This window comes from Bufo bufo, chromosome 6 (assembly GCF_905171765.1).
Source record: "Bufo bufo chromosome 6, aBufBuf1.1, whole genome shotgun sequence".
Classification (NCBI taxonomy): domain Eukaryota; kingdom Metazoa; phylum Chordata; class Amphibia; order Anura; family Bufonidae; genus Bufo; species Bufo bufo.
The window spans coordinates 359,507,873-359,527,365 of record NC_053394.1 but is presented as its reverse complement, the minus strand read 5'-3'; positions in this window follow the sequence as shown (position 1 = coordinate 359,527,365).

The following is a 19,493-nucleotide window of genomic DNA, read 5'->3' as shown; positions in this document are numbered from 1 at the left end:
AGACGGATCCGCTCCGAACGCAAGTGTGAAAGTAGCCTAAGGGCTGTGCCTCTCTCCAGTATTCTTACTGTAGGGATATACCGTTGGAATATACAAATGTATCCAGCTTGAACGTAGCACTTACATGTATTGAGTAGATATCTGGCACTTTATGTATTCAGCATTGGGCGCACTGATCCCATAGAATATACAGTACTGAACTAATACCTCTTGTAGGCCACTGTACTCTACACCTCTGTGCAGTCAGCAATTGACGCACTTATATACCAGCACTGAACCAATACCTCTTGTACACTCAGTGCACAACATACCCCTGTGCACTCATTTTATACTCAGCACTTTCAGTACTCTAAATATCCGGTTACCTAGCACGAACATCAAGTGCATTGATATTTACTATATGTAACCAAAGGAGGCCTCCATATTGTTTAATTTAAATATATCTATTTTTATGACATAAACCATTTTAGAAATAAATTATTTTCTTACCCTTTTACAATCAGTTCAGGCTACTTTCACACCTGCGTTAGGTGCGGATCCGTCTGGTATCTGCACAGACGGATCCGCACCGATAATGCAAATGCTTGTATCCGTTCAGAACGGATCCGTTTGCATTATTCTTTTAAAAAAAAGTCTAAGCCAAAACGGATCCGTCTTGACTTACATTGAAAGTCAATGGGGGACGGATCCGTTTTCAACTGCACCATATTGTGTCAGTGAAAACGGATCCGTCCCCATTGACTTACATTGGAAGTCAGGACGGATCTGTTTGGCTCCGCATCGCCAGGCGGACACCAAGACGCTGCAAGCAGCGTTTTGGTGTCCGCATCCAGAGCGGAATGGAGACGGAACGCTGCCAGACTGATGCATTCTGAGCGGATCCTTATCCATTCAGAATGCATTGGGGCTGAACTGATCCATTTTGAACCGTTTGTGAGATCCCTTAAACGGATCTCACAAACGGAATTCAAAACGCCAGTGTGAAAGTAACCTTATATTGTTCCGTTCAACACCTGATGTGAGTGTGCCATCATACACTTATTATATTTACTTCTAAGACACACTGCGGCTTTGGGTGTGCCGATGATAGAGCACCGCTCTCCATATTACTAAACTGGTGAGCCACTGGACAGCTAATTTTCTCGTAAAGTAGAACTGGCTTAGTTACCCATGGCAACCTCTCAGATTCCACCTTTCATTTTTCACAGCTCCTTTGGCAAATGAAAGGAGGAATCTGATTGGTTGCTATGGGCAACTAAACTAGTTTCCCTTTACACCAGTTTTGATAAATTCACTATGTTCCCATGGAGCGCTGACACAGGTAGGGCTCCATAAGAACACAGCTATGACAGACCTTGAATCCTCCAGAAGGCCCAAGGCTGTTATAGAAGCCCAACAGCTTCCTCGATCTCGGCGCAGGGGAGCTGTTCAGTGCCAGGGAGCACAGCGCTCTGATGCCGTGGTCAATTGTGAGGTGTTAAAAGTCTGTGATCAGCGTTATCACCGATCAGACACTTTGCCTCTGGGTGTCTGTTGTCTAAAAGAGCAGGCACCAGATGGGTAAAGTGCCTGCTTAGTTCCTAAGTGGGCGCCATCTTTAAAGACCTGACATCCGCTGTAAATTTATGGTGGGTGGTTGCGAAATGGCTTGAATTTGGGTGCCAATTCCTTGGCAAACGTTTGGCAGTGATCACGTGGTGTCTGCCTCCCATTGTTGTTAACAGGAGGCCAGGATGACGTTCGTGCAGCCGGCGGTTTAAAGCCACAACCACGCCAAGAAAGGATATGTTCTTTCATGGCACGGTGTCTGGATGGGACGGGCGCCCTTGGAGGCAGTAGTGGGTGTCCGTTCACGACATAGCTTCTTTTAATGAGGCTAAACCGTGAATCGGTGTGACTAGGCCCAGAGGGGAAGGGGGCCTGCTGACGGCCAGCACTACTTAACTGAATCTACGTCCTCAGGACACTATTAGTGCACATGAACAACACTGTATGCATTTTGCGGTCCACAAAAAATACAGATGACGTCTGTGTACATTCCGTATTTTGCGGAACGGAACATCGAGCCCCTAATACAACAGTCGTAATGTGGACAATAATAGAACATATATCTGTTACCTACAGGGAGTGCAGAATTATTAGGCAAGTTGTATTTTTGAGGATTAATTTTATTATTGAACAACAACCATGTTCTCAATGAACCCAAAAATCTCATTAATATCAAAGCTGAATATTTTTTGAAGTAGTTTTTAGTTTGTTTTTAGTTTTAGCTATTTTAGGGGGATATCTGTGTGTGCAGGTGACTATTACTGTGCATAATTATTAGGCAACTTAACAAAAAACAAATATATACCCATTTCAATTATTTATTTTTACCAGTGAAACCAATATAACATCTCAACATTCACAAATATACATTTCTGACATTCAAAAACAAAACAAAAACAAATCAGTGACTAATATAGCCACCTTTCTTTGCAAGGACACTCAAAAGCCTGCCATCCATGGATTCTGTCAGTGTTTTGATCTGTTCACCATCAACATTGCGTGCAGCAGCAACCACAGCCTCCCAGACACTGTTCAGAGAGGTGTACTGGTTTCCCTCCTTGTAAATCTCACATTTGACGATGGACCACAGGTTCTCAATGGGGTTCAGATCAGGTGAACAAGGAGGCCATGTCATTAGATTTTCTTCTTTTATACCCTTTCTTGCCAGCCACGCTGTGGAGTACTTGGACGCGTGTGATGGAGCATTGTCCTGCATGAAAATCATGTTTTTCTTGAAGGATGCAGACTTCTTCCTGTACCACTGCTTGAAGAAGGTGTCTTCCAGAAACTGGCAGTAGGACTGGGAGTTGAGCTTGACTCCATCCTCAACCCGAAAAGGCCCCACAAGCTCATCTTTGATGATACCAGCCCAAACCAGTACTCCACCTCCACCTTGCTGGCGTCTGAGTCGGACTGGAGCTCTCTGCCCTTTACCAATCCAGCCACGGGCCCATCCATCTGGCCCATCAAGACTCGCTCTCATTTCATCAGTCCATAAAACCTTAGAAAAATCAGTCTTGAGATATTTCTTGGCCCAGTCTTGACGTTTCAGCTTGTGTGTCTTGTTCAGTGGTGGTCGTCTTTCAGCCTTTCTTACCTTGGCCATGTCTCTGAGTATTGCACACCTTGTGCTTTTGGGCACTCCAGTGATGTTGCAGCTCTGAAATATGGCCAAACTGGTGGCAAGTGGCATCTTGGCAGCTGCACGCTTGACTTTTCTCAGTTCATGGGCAGTTATTTTGCGCCTTGGTTTTTCCACACGCTTCTTGCGACCCTGTTGACTATTTTGATTGTTCGTTGATCACGCTTCAGAAGCTTTGCAATTTTAAGAGTGCTGCATCCCTCTGCAAGATATCTCACTATTTTTGACTTTTCTGAGCCTGTCAAGTCCTTCTTTTGACCCATTTTGCCAAAGGAAAGGAAGTTGCCTAAAAATTATGCACACCTAATATAGGGTGTTGATGTCATTAGACCACACACCTTCTCATTACAGAGATGCACATCACCTAATATGCTTAATTGGTAGTAGGCTTTCGAGCCTATACAGCTTGGAGTAAGACAACATGCATAAAGAGGCAAATACTCATTTGCCTAATAATTCTGCACACAGTGTATATCTGTTACTATGAACGCTACTATGTGGCAGAAAAGGATAGAGCATTATTACCACCTGGGGCACTATTGATGGGGAGTTTGTGTAGAAGTAATGCAAACATAGTAACACTGTTGGAAAAGTGATGTGCCAAAAATGTCTCTCCATTAACCCCTTAGTGACCACCAGTACGCCGTTTTACGGTGGTCCCTAAGGGGCCTTAGGCTGGGCCACTGACTTTGTATGGCCACCCAGTGTAAGCGCCGTACGAGTCTCCTGCTCTAACAGCCCACACCGACAGAAGCACCAATCTCGGCCATTTAACCTCTTAGGCCCCTTTCACACGAGCGATTATTCCGCGCAGGTGCAATGTGTGATGCGAACGCATTGCGCCCGCACAGAATCCGGACCCATTCATTTCAATACGGCCGTGTACATGTGCGTTGGTTTTTGTTGAGGGAAGTGTTAGATTTAAATATACACTGCTCAAAAAAATAAAGGGAACACAAAAATAACACATCCTAGATCTGAGTTAATTAAATATTCTTCTGAAATACTTTGTTCTTTACATAGTTGAATGTGCTGACAACAAAATCACACAGAAATAAAAAAAATGGAAATCAAATTTTTCAACCCATGGAGGTCTGGATTTGGAGTCACACTCAAAATTAAAGTGGAAAAACACACTACAGGCTGATCCAACTTTGATGTAATGTCCTTAAAACAAGTCAAAATGAGGCTCAGTAGTGTGTGTGGCCTCCACGTGCCTGTATGACCTCCCTACAATGCCTGTGCATGCTCCTGATGAGGTGGCGGACGGTCTCCTGAAGGATTTCCTCCCAGACCTGGACTAAAGCATCTGCCAACTCCTGGACAGTCTGTGGTGCAACGTGACGTTGGTGGATAGAGCGAGACATGATGTCCCAGATGTGCTCAATTGGATTCAGTTCTGGGGAACGGGCGGGCCAGTCCATAGCATCAATGCCTTCGTCTTGCAGGAACTGCTGACACACTCCAGCCACATGAGGTCTAGCATTGTCTTGCATTAGGAGGAATCCAGGGCCAACCGCACCAGCATATGGTCTCACAAGGGGTCTGAGGATCTCATCTCGGTACCTAATGGCAGTCAGGCTACCTCTGGCGAGCACATGGAGGGCTGTGCGGCCCTCCAAAGAAATGCCATCCCACACAATTACTGACCCAATGCCAAACCGGTCATGCTGGAGGATGTTGCAGGCAGCAGAACGTTCTCCACGGCGTCTCCAGACTCTGTCACGTCTGTCACATGTGCTCAGTGTGAACCTGCTTTCATCTGTGAAGAGCACAGGGCGCCAGTGGCGAATTTGCCAATCTTGGTGCTCTCTGGCAAATGCCAAACGTCCTGCACGGTGTTGGGCTGTAAGCACAACGCCCACCTGTGGACGTCGGGCCCTCATATCACCCTCATGGAGTCTGTTTCTGACCGTTTGAGCAGACACATGCACATTTGTGGCCTGCTGGAGGTCATTTTGCAGGGCTCTGGCAGTGCTCCTCCTGTTCCTCCTTGCACAAAGACGGAGGTAGCGGTCCTTCTGCTGGGTTGTTGGCCTCCTCCACATCTCCTGATGTACTGGCCTGTCTCCTGGTAGCGCCTCCATGCTCTGGACACTACGCTGACAGACACAGCAAACCTTCTTGCCACAGCTCGCATTGATGTGCCATCCTGGATAAGCTGCACTACCTGAGCCACTTGTGTGGGTTGTAGACTCCGTCTCATGCTACCACTAGAGTGAAAGCACCGCCAGCATTCAAAAGTGACCAAAACATCAGCCAGGAAGCATAGGAACTGAGAAGTGGTCTGTGGTCACCACCTGCAGAACCACTCCTTTATTGGGGGTGTCTTGCTAATTGCCTATAATTTCCACCTGTTGTCTATCCCATTTGCACAACAGCATGTGAAATTGATTGTCACTCAGTGTTGCTTCCTAAGTGGACAGTTTGATTTCACAGAAGTGTGATTGACTTGGAGTTACATTGTGTTGTTTAAGTGTTCCCTTTATTTTTTTGAGCAGTGTATATGTATATATGCCCTCATATATATGCATATATATTAGTCCTTTTACATAAACCAGTCCAGGTGGTAGGTGTATACATAGAAATGTATGCCCCCTTGTCAGCATACATGTCTATGTATATAATATATATATGCAGATGGGCTTATTGCTGCCCATTTATGCCCTAGAATTATATTGGATATATACATGCATGTAGATGTGCCCCAAACATCTACACGGATGTATATACATAAATGTGGCCAAATGATGCCCCCACTCGCAGTCTTCCCCCCCCCAGCCTAAACATCCTGCATTGTCCGGCAGGAGGGAAGTGACACCAGATGGCCGGACATAATTGTCCAGCCTCTGTCACTTCAAAGGGTTCAATAGATCCTTTTGTCTTTTGTTAAACATCTCCAGCCGGCCGGGCTGGAGATGTTTAACAACAGAGATAGGCCTCATGCACATGACCTTATTTTGTTTCCTTGTCCGTTCCGTTTTTTTTGCTGATAGGATAGGGACCCATTAATTTCAATGGGTCCGCAAAAAATGCGGACAGCACACCATATGCTGTCCGCATCAGTATGTCCGTTCCATAGCCCTGCAAAAAAAAAAAGTGCATGTCCTATTTTTTTTAGTTTGCGGACAAGGATAGTCATTATTACAATGGATCCGCAAAAATAACGGATCTACAAAGAAAAACGGATGCCATACGGATGTCATGCGTTTTTTTTTTTTTTGCAGATCCGCAATTTGCGGACCACAACACATACTGTCGTGTAAATGAGGCCATAGGGGAACAAAAGTTCCCCTCGCTCTGTTTGCTGCATACCTCCAGTGCTGTAATTACGGCACCTGGGGTATGCAGACACCTCACAGGCAGAGGATCAAAGAGATCCCCACCTGGAAGCGCGCTGCTCAGTCCCAGAAGGCGCGTGCAGGGATGCGCGGGCTGGCGCAGTGACGTCATATTGCCGTGCCAGCCCACATGTTCTTGCCGGCAGCATGCGCGCACTCCGCAGCGCGAGCTGCATGGGAGCGAAGCGCCGCCGGATTTAAATAGTCCGGCGGTACTGCACTCTTCAGTTGAGCCGTGTAGCCCGATACAAGAGAGGATCATCCCCTAGAGAGACGAGCATATACAAGCAGGAATCAACCCCTGGGCAACGAGCATATTGGGCTAAGTATCACTATACCACCAACGATATAATTAACCCCTTTTCCTCCCTATACCGCCAACGCTGCATTAACCCCAGCTCTGCCTCCCTATACCACCAACGATTAACCCCTGCTTTATAACCCCATATATCCTATATCCCCTGTCCAGCCATACTAGTAACCCCTGCTTTACAACCCCATATATCCCTGCTCCTATATCCCCTGCCCAGCTATACTAGTCCCCATTTCATTAACCCTTGATCTCATTACCCTTGAAATAGCCCATTTCCCTGCATTAACCCTTGCCCCTGCAATAGACCCCCATTTGCAGGTGTTTAACCCCTTGTTACCCCATAGGGACAATATAGTGCCAAGAGGTTGGGCTGCTGCTATATACGTGTGTGTGTATTGGATAGCTAGATTTGGGGTGGAATTGTATTGTATTGTGTGTAGTGTAGTTAGGATTGTGGTTGATAATACTGTGTTTATTGTAGTGCTATTACTTTACTGCAGTGTGTACGTGTATATATATTTATAACTATAGATATATAAATATATATATTATTATTAGACTGTAAACTTGTCATTGTGTTAATAAATTTACTTTATTGTTTATAATACAGTGTATGATCTTTAATAGTCGCCGCCATAGTAGTAGTGGTAAGCCGCATTTAGTTCAGTGTAGTGTGAGGCAAGAGAGAGTATTTCTTTTATAGTATAAATAGGCGATCAATAGACAACTTACGCCTATTTATGAATATTAATTATTGAGATTACCCTAAATTTCAATAATTAATATTTCCCTTTACAGTTTTCACGCACCACTTGTGCATTGCGTGAAAATCGCAGCATGTTCTATATTCTGCGTTTTTCACAAAACGCTGGCCCCATAGAAGTGAATAGAGCTGCGTGAAAATCGCATCCACCAGGTATTACGGGAATACAAATAGGGGACATATCACATAAAATTGGCCTATATGCAGACGATGTTATGTTATCTCTCACATGCCCGGAAATTTCTCTTCCAAAAGTCATAGCAGTTTTGTAGGAGTATGCACAAGCCTCCCTATATAAACTGAATATCACTAAATCGCATGTACTCCCCTTCGCGATTCGGGATTCTCTTAAAAGGAAACTCTTGGAGAAAGCTCCATTTTAATGGGCAGTAGATGGCATAACATACTTGGGTATCACATTAACTTCTCGACTGCAAAACTTAGTGATACGTAATTTTACTACACTGAGAACGGAATTGTTAGCGGACTAAACTGAGTACTCTCGGCACTTTATGTCCTGGATAGCCAGAATTAACGTGGTCAAAATTATGATATTACCTAAAATTCTTTATAAGTTTAGATGTATACCGATTATTATTCCCTCTAAAACACTACGCTTATTACAGACAGACCTCCTAAAATTTATATAGGGCAATAAATCTCCTAGAGTGGACCGGCGAGCCTTGTACCCAAATTTAAAAGAGGTAGGATTGGGTGCCCCAGACCTATTACGGTATTATAAGGTGAACCTCATTGAGCAAACTAAAGAGTGCTGGTCACCTTCCTCACGTCAGAGGTGGCTAGAGTTGGAGTCCACTTATACAAAAAAGGGTTCTCTCCCAGGTTTCCTTGCTGCTCATTCCTTGGTAGCACCAAAGGTTTCACCCTCCCTCTTAACTATGCGAGCCGCAGTATGGACCTGGTGCCATTGTATAGAAGAAGGGAAGCTCTTCTCTCCTACGCGATCCGAAATCCCGTTAGTTGCACTTAATTATGGAATCCCGGGCCTCTCGCTGGACAAATGGGAGAAGGCTGGTATACTATGTTTGGAGCAAATATACGATTACTCTAGTATAAAAACATTTGAAACTTTGCACCAGGCATATGGTATCCCTAACTCCTGTTTTTATCAATACCTTCAAATTAGACATATGTTGAGCAAGATGAGGTCGTCTTTTGGTCAACTGTCTAGGAGCACCCCTTTTAGTAGTTATTTCAACAACCGAAAGTGTCAAGGAAAAGGACTTTCTATTGCATACCAAGCCTTGGCCCTGCTTTAGAAAGCAAATTAAGCTTTATGGAGAAGTGGGAGGAAGAATTGGGGTGTTCCTGGACAGTTGAGGAATGGAAGGATGCCTTTCATTGGATGATAGCTAAATCCAAGTGTATCAGCCACATTGAACAAAATAGGAAAATACAGCTTAGATGGTATCTAACTCCAGCCCGTATAGCCCACATAGACCCTAACTATAGCCCATGCTGCTGGAGTGCTTGTGGGGAAAGGGGAACCTTAATGCATATGTGGTGGTCATGCCCTATTATTCTCTCGTTTTGGGAAAAGGTCTTTAATCTTTTTTCTTTTCAATTGTCTTTTTATTAAGTTTTATAAAAAAAATATTTAACAGATGTAGCAGGTCATCAAACAATAGTAAGCATACATGGTATATGACTCGGTCGTGTCAGAAGTGGGAACTTGCAAAGTCCCCTCCAGGAATTAGTTGTTTATACCAGTGATGCCCAACCTGCGGCCCCCCAGCTGTTGTAAAACTACAACTCCCACCATGCCCTGCTGTAGGCTGATAGCTGTAGGCTGTCTAGGCATGCTTGGAGTTGTAGTTTAGCAACAGCTGGGGGGCCGCAGGTTGGGCATCCCTGGTTTATACCAATACCACTTCATACAATGATTGATCAACCTGAGATTAACTGAGGTTAGAATACCTACAATTGGTGTAAATAACAGAATGAGGGAAGGGAGAGAGGGGGGGAGAGGGTATGATGGACATATATAGATCCATTTTAATGGCTAGCTGTATTGGTTATAGGTGAGGTGGTTTCGGAGATTTTATTGAGGTAAGTATTCGTCTTCCGAAATGTTACCCAGTCTGTCCAGATCCTTTGGAACTTGAGGTGCGTCCTGGATTCCCAAGCGGACAGCTCTTCCATGTGGTATATATGGTCTACCTTCTGTAGCCATTGTGTGAGTGAAGGGGCATTTGGCTGATTCCAATATTGTGGGATTAAGGATTTGGCCGCTGAGGTTAAGTAAAGAATACGTTTCCGAAGGGGGCGTGGCCTAACTGTCATGGAGTGAGGACGCGTCTGGCATCAGCTCCTCCAGCATCCGATGTATATCCTGGCCATCCGTGCTGATTTTGACTTTGAAGCACGGGAACTCAGCTAAACAAGTGGAACGGTGCTGCCTGGGGCCCATATCCCTATCCTCCGAGGTCTATTGACTCTGTAAGGCCTTTTACCTGCATCCGACCCGCATCTTGGATTCCGGCGACGTTGGCTGTCAGCGCTTGTCTCCTGCCTGGTGCCTGCGGACCTCTGACTGCTGGTGAGGGGGTAGTTCGGTTGCCCCGGCCCTCTCCCTGTGGTGCCCCTGAGACTTGAATCTGCAGCTTGCCGGTGATCGCGGCCGCGCTGGTGTGCGGACTGCTTCCGGCTTCTACATCGGGACCTGCGTGCGCTGGAGCGATGAGCAGCGGATGCTGCGCCGCTTGTTTCTGGATTGAAGGAGGGCTCGTGGATCGGTGGGGCTGACCGGCGGCTCTGTTATTAATATCTTCGGTCCCTACCCGAAACTACTTTGATCTGCCTACATATCTTTGTCTGGCGACACCAGTGTGTGAAGGGAAGACTGTCAACATATCCTTAGCAGGTACTGGGGAAGATTGTGGGCTTGCTGTATCTCATAGACTGTGCTATTTCTTAATGCTCAAGCCCTTGGGATCGACAGGGTCCCTTTTACACTGTACACTGCCCTCTGTGGGGAGATTGGTCTGTCTGACCTAAAGACCGCTTGCTCTACCTGGGTCTGGGGGGTGTCAGCCCTCTTCTGCCTCCCTATCTCAAGCCGTATATACATGGGCTGCAAGAGGGGAGTTACTGGTGGGCCCCTACCTCCTAAATTAATGGTGGATGTCATGAGTCAAACGGAAGACAATGGGTTTGATAACCCGCCTGACCAAGAGGCGATCGATTTAAGTAAAATAATGTCAGCTATCACGCAGTGTCAGTCCACTCTCACAGTTAAAATAGATCACCTACAGTCTGAACTCACCTGCCTTAGGCACAATATTGATAAAATCCGGGACAGAACCACTGAAGTGGAACGGAGATTGGGTGAAGTGGAGGATGTGGCCCACCTAGGAGAGAATCACGTCAGAGCCCTACAGCAGCAGGTGAAAGCCTTGCAAGCTAAAGTGGATGACGCCGAGAACCGTAATAGGCGAAATAACATACGTATTATGGGCCTACCTGAGAGAGCTGAGGGCCAGTCGCCGGAGATCTTTGCAGAGCAGCTCATCAAAAAATGTCTGGATCCCATAGATCTTTCCACCACTTTTGTTGTTGAGAGAGCGCACAGAATACCCTACCAAACCCTTGCAGCCGGGTGCTCCGGTGCGCCCCTTCATATTGAAAGTTTTGGGACCGTGATACTATCCTGGCTGCGGCCCGTCAGATACAAGATATCAGATTTGAAAACTCCAGGATCTCGTTCTACCCGGACTTTTCCTCGGAGGTCCAAACATTGCGTCGCCAGTTTTCTGCAGTGAGAGCCCGCCTAAGGGAAAAGGGCCTCCGTTATGCTATGCTGTATCCGGCTCGCTTAAGGATCCAGGATGGCGACTCTGTTAAATTCTTCACTACTCCAGAGGAGGCCTCGGACTGGCTTGACGGGAGAGGCTAAGTTTCCAGGACTTCCTAGGCTTCAATACCATAGTGCACTTCACGGATGTCCAAATTATCTGTGGGAGCTGAAGATAGTCTGAACGTCTTCACTTACCGTAGATTTACATGTTCTCAGGTTAAATTGGGGACTGTTTAGTTTACGTTTACTGGGACTCTCCGATTTAGCAAAGAATTGCTAGACTTAAGTTTGGGATGATAGGCTCAAATAGGTTGGGGTGGTCTGGGCAGGGTGGGGGGTCATGCCTAACATTGCTACTGTTATGGGTTACTAAATGTTATGTATGTTTGTCTTTTGTCTTGTGGTGTTTGTGGGTGAGTGAATGGCCTGGATGTCCTGGGAGTTTTGTGACTTATGTGGTTGGACCTATTACATGATGGCGTGCTGTATCTCCTGGAACGTCAGGGGACTTAACGACAAAGTGAAAAGATCTCTTGCTTTCAATTACTTGAAGAAATTTTCCCCAGATATGGTGCTACTCCAGGAGACTCACTTGAGAGGCCAAAAGTTGTTAGTATTGAAGCGCCCATGGGTGGGTTCATCATTCCATGCTATATACAGTAATTACGCTTGGGGAGTCTCTATCATGGTATCTAAATCAATACCTTTTAAACTCCACTCGGTGCAGACCGATTTGTCTAGGCGGTATGTTATTATACACGCTGCTATGCGGGGAAGAGACTACATAGTGGTGGGCCTATGCATCCCCCCCCCCCTTTCAGAGAGGAGTACTAGATGATATTATGGGGAAGGTATCGACTTTGCCGACTGATCCTCTAATCATGATGGATGACTATAATGCGGTTCTCGATCCAATTGCAGATAGACTCCGCCCGCAGGCCTCGTATAATAGGTCACTTGCCAACTGGCCCGATGCACATGCTCTGTTGGAGGGTTGGAGGTTTCTTCACCCAAATGATCGTCAATATTCTTGTCACTTGGCTTCTTTTTATACCTTGTCCCGTATAGATTTGGTCTTTGTGAACAGGGAGTTATTGCCGTGGCTGTCTAAGGTGGAATATCTTCCACGGGGTATCTCTGACCATGCCCCGATGCTAGTGATTTTGGCCATGCCGCTGGCACCCCACGGACAGGCAGTGGCGTCTCAATGCTAGATGGCTGGAGGTGTTACCGGTGGCCCGTGCAGCTCTTGAGGGAGCAACTGATTACTGGGCATCAAATGAGGGGTCAACTAATCATGCTGTTGAATGGGAGGCCTTTAAGGCGGTGCAGCGCGGCACATTTATACACGCCATTGCCTCACATAGGAAAGAATTAGTGAGTACTAGGACCAAACTAGAAGTAGAGATAGCTAACAAAGAACATGAGTACACTCAGAGTCCTAGCCCAGAGAACAGAGGTGAGTGGGAAGAGGCCCAGAGGAGATATCATCTTCATCTGTTAGAATATACTCAGAAGAAGTTATTGTATCAGAAACAAGTGGTGTTCTCAGAAGGGGACAAAAATGGGAGGGCTTTGGCTTATTTAGCGAAAACAGAAAATCCTCAGACAGTGGTCTCCCTTATTGCTAATGCAGAAGGAACCCAGTTTTCCCAACCAGGGGATATTTGTACTCAATTTGCCTGTTTTTATTCTGACTTATATACCTCTAAAACACCCTATGCAGCTAGTGATATTCAGGGGTTTTTGAAGAACGTCCAGCTTATGCCACTTTCACACTCGGACAGATCTCTTCTGGATGCTCCCGTTGAGGTGGGGGAGGTTAGGGCAGCAATAGAAAGCATGATGGTGGGGAAATCTCCTGGTCCGGATGGTTTGCCGTTAGAATGGTATAAGACGGATATAGACAAACAAAGTGCGCGGTTGTTAAAACTTTTAACTATGCCTTTGAGTGCAATAGATTGCCCCCAACATTCATGGAGGCGACTATTGTGGTAATCCACACAAACCAGGGAAACCTCCGGACCAGTGCAGCTCCTATAGACCAATCTCCCTTTTAAACGTAGATGCAAAAATCCTAGCTAAACTTCTCGCTAGACGCCTCAGAGATGAAATTTTGTCAGTGATTGATCCTGATCAATCTGGCTTCATGCCGGGTAAGACCATTGATATTAATCTTAGAAGATTATTTACCAACTTACAGGTCTCACATGATAACGCAGGTTCCCGAGTGATCGCGTCTCTCGATAATGAAAAGGCATTCGACTCGGTTGAATGGAATTTTATGTGGGAGAAATTACGTTGTCTGGGCTTCCCCCAATCCTTCATAAGGTGGGTACAATTACTATACCAAGCTCCCATGGCAAGGGTTAGGGTAAATGGATACCTGTCGCGTCCCTTTGCCCTTCATAGAGGTACTAGACAGCGGTGTCCCTTATCACCCATGTTATTTGCCCTAGTAATGGAACCCCTTACCCAATTAGTCAATAGATCGGGTTTGATTGAGGGATGGTTTATAGCTGGAATACAGGAAAAGATTTAGCTTTACGCTGATGACCTGCTAGTGTATTTAGCCGATGCAGGTCCCTCCCTGGAGGCTCTTTTGGATACCATAGATGGCTTTGGGACATACTCAGGCCTCAGAGTCAATTGGAGTAAATCTAGTCTCTGTTTAATAGATGAGATGGATCCCTCAGATATAACGCCCCTGTCACGTTTGAAAGTAGTTGAATGTTTTGTCTATTTGGGGATCAAGGTGCACAGAGGTCCCAAACAGTTCTATCGGCTCAATGTAGTCCCCACTATGGAATATATTACTCGTAAACTGGAGGCTTGGGAAAATTTGCCACTGACATTGATAGGTAGAACAAATATGATAAAAATGGTTTTGTTGCCGAAACTTCTATATTTATACAGAGCAGCTCCTACAAAGATCCCCCATACCCATTTCGATTCCCTGGATAAGATTTTGTCCCCTTTTCTGTGGAAACACCAGTCCCCTCGCATTGCTAGGAAATCCCTGAAAGCCCTATATAATCAGGGAGGTTGAAGACTACCAGACATGTATTTGTACTATATTGCTGCCCAGTTAGTTTATGCCTCCTGGTGGATTAGGGCAGATGCTAATAATCCTGCAGTGGTATTAGAGGCGACTCTGGTGGGCTCTTATGAGGCATTGGCTAACTTGGTATATCGGGGGGGCGACCTCAGCCTTGCATTACACTGAAGCGATGGCGGCAGTGGTGATGGCTTGGAAGCAGTTTGTGGCGACGCACATGGAGAGTGAGGGGAGTGATGCTTGGTCCCCGTATGTTCCATTGTGGCGCAACAAGCAGTTGCAGGAACTGTGTCATTTACCGGACTATGAATTTTGGCCCCAAAGGGGTGTGAAGTACGTCACTCAATTGTATGTAGATGGAGTCTTCTGCTCATTTGAGAGTCTTCGCAGAGAATACAATTTACCCCGTACATGTTTCTATCGGTACCTCCAGCTGAGGCACGCCTGTGAGGCCTAATTTAAAGCTTTATCTCTGTGTTTGAAGTGTGGCCCCATTGAGTTTGTGGCTCGGTTGAAACAATCATACAAACCTATTTAATCATTTTATGTTGAAATTATGAAAATGCAGGACTCGCCGCTCCGTCGCTTGGAGGGTTGAGATCCCAGATCTGGAGGCGTCTCACCTGGAGGAACTGAGCTCTGTTTGGAAGAACACGGTAATAAGCTCTCGTGACCAGCTCATTCAACTTAAGTGGATACACAGGGTTTATCTCATTCCAGTGCGTCTGCATCATATGCGTAAGCTCCCAGACCCTTCTTGTACCAGGTGTGGAGAGCCGAGAGGTTCTTTGTATCATATGGTATGGACTCGTCCTGTCATGCGGGGGTACTGGAGTAAAATTTGTGGTTTTATCTCCTCAAAGCTGGGGCTCCCGGGGACACTCTCTCCTACTGTCTGTTTGCTGGGTTTGGTGCCAGAAATTGTTCCTACCAAATATGGAAGGAAGTTGCTCCGTCTACTTTTGTTCTATGGGAGGAAAACAATCCTTTTGAATTGGAAACCACCAAAGACCCCCACACTTGGTTCCTGGATCCAACTAATAAACGCTGACCTGCAGTTGTACAAACTCACTTATGCAACGAGAGGGACTCCTGATAGGTTCGATCAGATTTGGGGCTTGTGGTTAAGTGCGCAGGGCACTATCTGATTGTAGATGCAGGGCTCTGGGACTCCAGGATGTATGTGTGTGTCCTGGACTCGTAAATATGCCATGATGCAACACGGGACTACCTACTTGTCTAGCAATATATTGTCATTGATTTATTCTGATGTACATCTCGGTTAGGGATCCTTGTATGAGTACAGGATTGCGGACTTGTTGTCTGCTGTCTTTGTTTTTGTATCCCCTTGGGATTTGGTGTAGTTTGGAAATCTTAAAATGTTTTCTATAAATAAACACTTAAAAAAAAAAACGTTTCCTCTTCCTGGATGGTATGTCTTGTAATCTAATGTTTAATAACACTGAGACCGGAGAGAGGGTGTTGTGTAATGAACATATGTTTTTAATTGAGCTCAAAACCTCTGTCCAGAACGGCTGTAGGAGTGGACAAGTCCACCACATGTGGAAATACACTCACCTAAAGAATTATTAGGAACACCTATTCTTTTTCTCATTAATGCAATTATCTAGTCAACCAATCACATGGCAGTTGCTTCAATGCATTTAGGGGGGTGGTCCTGATCAAGACAATCTCCTGAACTCCCAACTGAATGTTAGAATGGGAAAGAAAGGTGATTTAAGAAAATTTTGAGCGTGGCATGGTTGTTGGTGCCAGACGTATTTCATAATCTGCTCAGTTACTGGGATTTTCACACACAGCCATTTCTAGGGTTTACAAAGAATGGTGTGAAAAGGGAAAAACATCCAGTATGTGGCAGTCCTGTGGGCAAAAATGCCTTGTGGATGCTAGAGGTCAGAGGAGAATGGGCCGACTGATTCAAGCTGATAGAAGAGCAACGTTGACTGAAATAACCACTCGTTACAACCGAGGTATGCAGCAAAGCATTTGTGAAGCCACAACACGCACAACCTTGAGGTGGATGGGCTACAACAGCAGAAGACCCCACCGGGTACCACTCATCTCCACTACAAATAGGAAAAAGAGGCTACAATTTGCACGAGCTCACCAAAATTGGACTGTTGAAGACTGGAAAAATGTTGCCTGGTCTGATGAGTCTCGATTTCTGTTGAGACATTCAAATGGTAGAGTCCGAATTTGGCGTCAACAGAATGAGAACATGTATCCATCCTCTGATGGCTACTTCCAGCAGGATAATACACCATGTCACAAAGCTCAAATCATTTCCAATTGGTTTCTTGAACATGACAATGAGTTCACTGTACTAAAATGGCCTCCACAGTCACCAGATCTCAACCCAATAGAGCATCTTTGGGATGTGGTGGAATGGGAGCTTCGTGCCCTGGATGTGCATCCCTCAAATCTCCATCAACTGCAAGATGCTATCCTATCAATATGGGCCAACATTTCTAAAGAATGCTATCAGCACCTTGTTGAATCAATGCCACGTAGAATTAAGGCAGTTCTGAAGGCAAAAGGGGGTCCAACACCGTATTAGTATGGTGTTCCTAATAATTCTTTAGGTGAGTGTAGGTGCCCTGTGATTGGGAGCATTTCCAGCAGATATCCGAACCCAGACACCTCATTTGTTTAAGTCGTACCAGAGTGAGGTACCATCTCGTGAGAATTTTGAATGAATTCTCCTGTAGTCGGGTATATCTGGAAATGCCATGTGAGAAGCGATACATTTGCTTAATGTCTGATTCTGACCATTTTGTGTCTAAATCTTTGCCCCAGTCCAGGGTATATCCTCTGTCAAGAGGGTATTTGAGCTGTTGTAGAAGGTTATATGTCTGTGAAAGTAAGTGATTTGGAAGATGTGTGGATGCCATAAATTTTTTAAATGGCGTGAGGTCTCTTTCTAGATTTGGGTTCTTCAGGTACTGCCGCAACAAGGATCTAATGTGTGCTTTCTGCAACGAGTGTAAGGAAGTGGCATCTAGTGGGTCAACCTTTTCCTCTTTGTCTAAGTATGAGACTATTGGGATTTGTAATAATTTTGCTGTCTTTAGTGGTGTGTTTAAGTATTTCGGATGGTATAATTCTGGTATGTCTGCGATTTACATTAATGGAGAGAGGGCTGGGCTGAGCTTATCTTTGAGTGTAAGCCAGACTTTTAGCGTATATTTGGTGACTAGATTTGTTGTATTGTGAATTGTTTGTGAGTCGTCTTTTCCCTAGATCAATGCACGCAGCTGGATGTTCGTTAAGTGCTCTTCTAGTGATACCCATAGTTTTGAGCAATCTTTCCTCATCCAGCATATCAGTCTAGTGAGATGTACAGCTTCATAATAAAGCCTCGAATCTGGGAGAGCCATGCCGCCGCGTGATTTGTGCTGTGTGAGAAGAGAGTGACTCTTACCCCTCCAAAGATATTTGTGATTTTCCGAATAGATGAAAAGAAAGTGAGTGGCAGAGGAATAGGGAGGGTTTGAAACAAATAGAGTAATTTGGGTAAAAGAATTGCTTTGATAAGGTTTTTCCTACCCATCCAAGAAAGGAAAGGTAAAGACCACGAATCCAATGTCGTCTGAACTGTGTTGAGGATGGGGGCGTAATTTAGTGTATAAGTCTTTCCATGTTGAGCTTAATTTGAGTCCTAAGTAAGTGATGTGAGATGTTGGCCATTGAAAGGGGAAGTTTGACTGTAAGAACTCTTGCTCCTTCGCGTTAATGTTCATCCCCAGAGCTTCTGATTTGGAAGCATTTACTTTGAAGTTGGAAATCTGCCCATATTTCTCAAATATGGATTGGAGGGCAGGGAAGGCAGTTAAAGGGTTGGTTGATATGATCAGAATGTCGTCTGCGTATGCCGCTACTTTGTGGGAAGTTTTTCCACTTGTGAAACCTTCTATGTCTGGGTGTTCTTTTATTTTTTTTAACAGAGGTTCAAGGAATAGTACGAATAAAATTGGGGAGAGGAGGCAACCCTGTCTTGTTCTATTTCTGATTTGAAATGGGGATGTTAAGGTATTAGTGATGCGAAGTCTGGCTGATGGAGATTGATACATGGCAAAAATTGCCTCTATAAAGGGGGGGGGATCCCAAAGTGGCTTAGTACCTGCCATATATACGTCCAGTCCACCTTGTCAAAGGCTTTCCCCGGCATCTGTTCCCAAAAGGGCCAAAGACAGCTTCTTTTGAGAGGCTATCTGCAACAAGAATAGTATTCTCATTGTGTTATCCTTTCCTTCTCTGCCCGCCACAAACCCTACCTGATCGTTGGCAATTAACTTTGGCACCACAGGCCGCATTCTGCCCGCCAGCAGACTCGCATACAATTTCAGATCCGTATTTAGCAGAGAGATCGGCCTGTAGCTACCACAATTTGTAATGTCTTTCCCTTCTTTTTGAATTAGCGTGATATACGCTTCTAATGATTGTTTCGGAATAGGGGTACCTGACAGGTAGGCGTTAAAAGTTTCAGCCATTCTGGGGAGGAGGGCCGAGGCGAAAGTTTTATAAAATGAGCAAGGGAAACCGTCCGGGCCAGGGGCAGGTCTTTAATCTTCTTTCATTAGTTGCGAGTTTACCAATTCCTCTCACCCCTTCACTAGCTGTTTTATCCATTGGGATAGGCAAACTACCTTACAGTCACAGACCGGTCATAATGGGAGTTTTATCAGCAGCAAGGAAGCTTATTGCTACCTCGTGGAAATTGCCAATTACTCCAAAGCTAATGGATTTGATCCCATTAGTGAACCAATATATGCAACATGAATATATATATGCGGGTTCTTACAGGGCCGGCCTTAGGTGTTCAGGCGCCCTGTGCGAGCTAACCTTGTGACACACACAGGGACGGACAGTCACACACACACAGGGACGGACAGTCACACACACACAGGTATGGACAGTCACACACATACAGGTACGGACAGTCACACACACAGGGACGGACAGTCACACACACACAAGGACGGACAGTCAC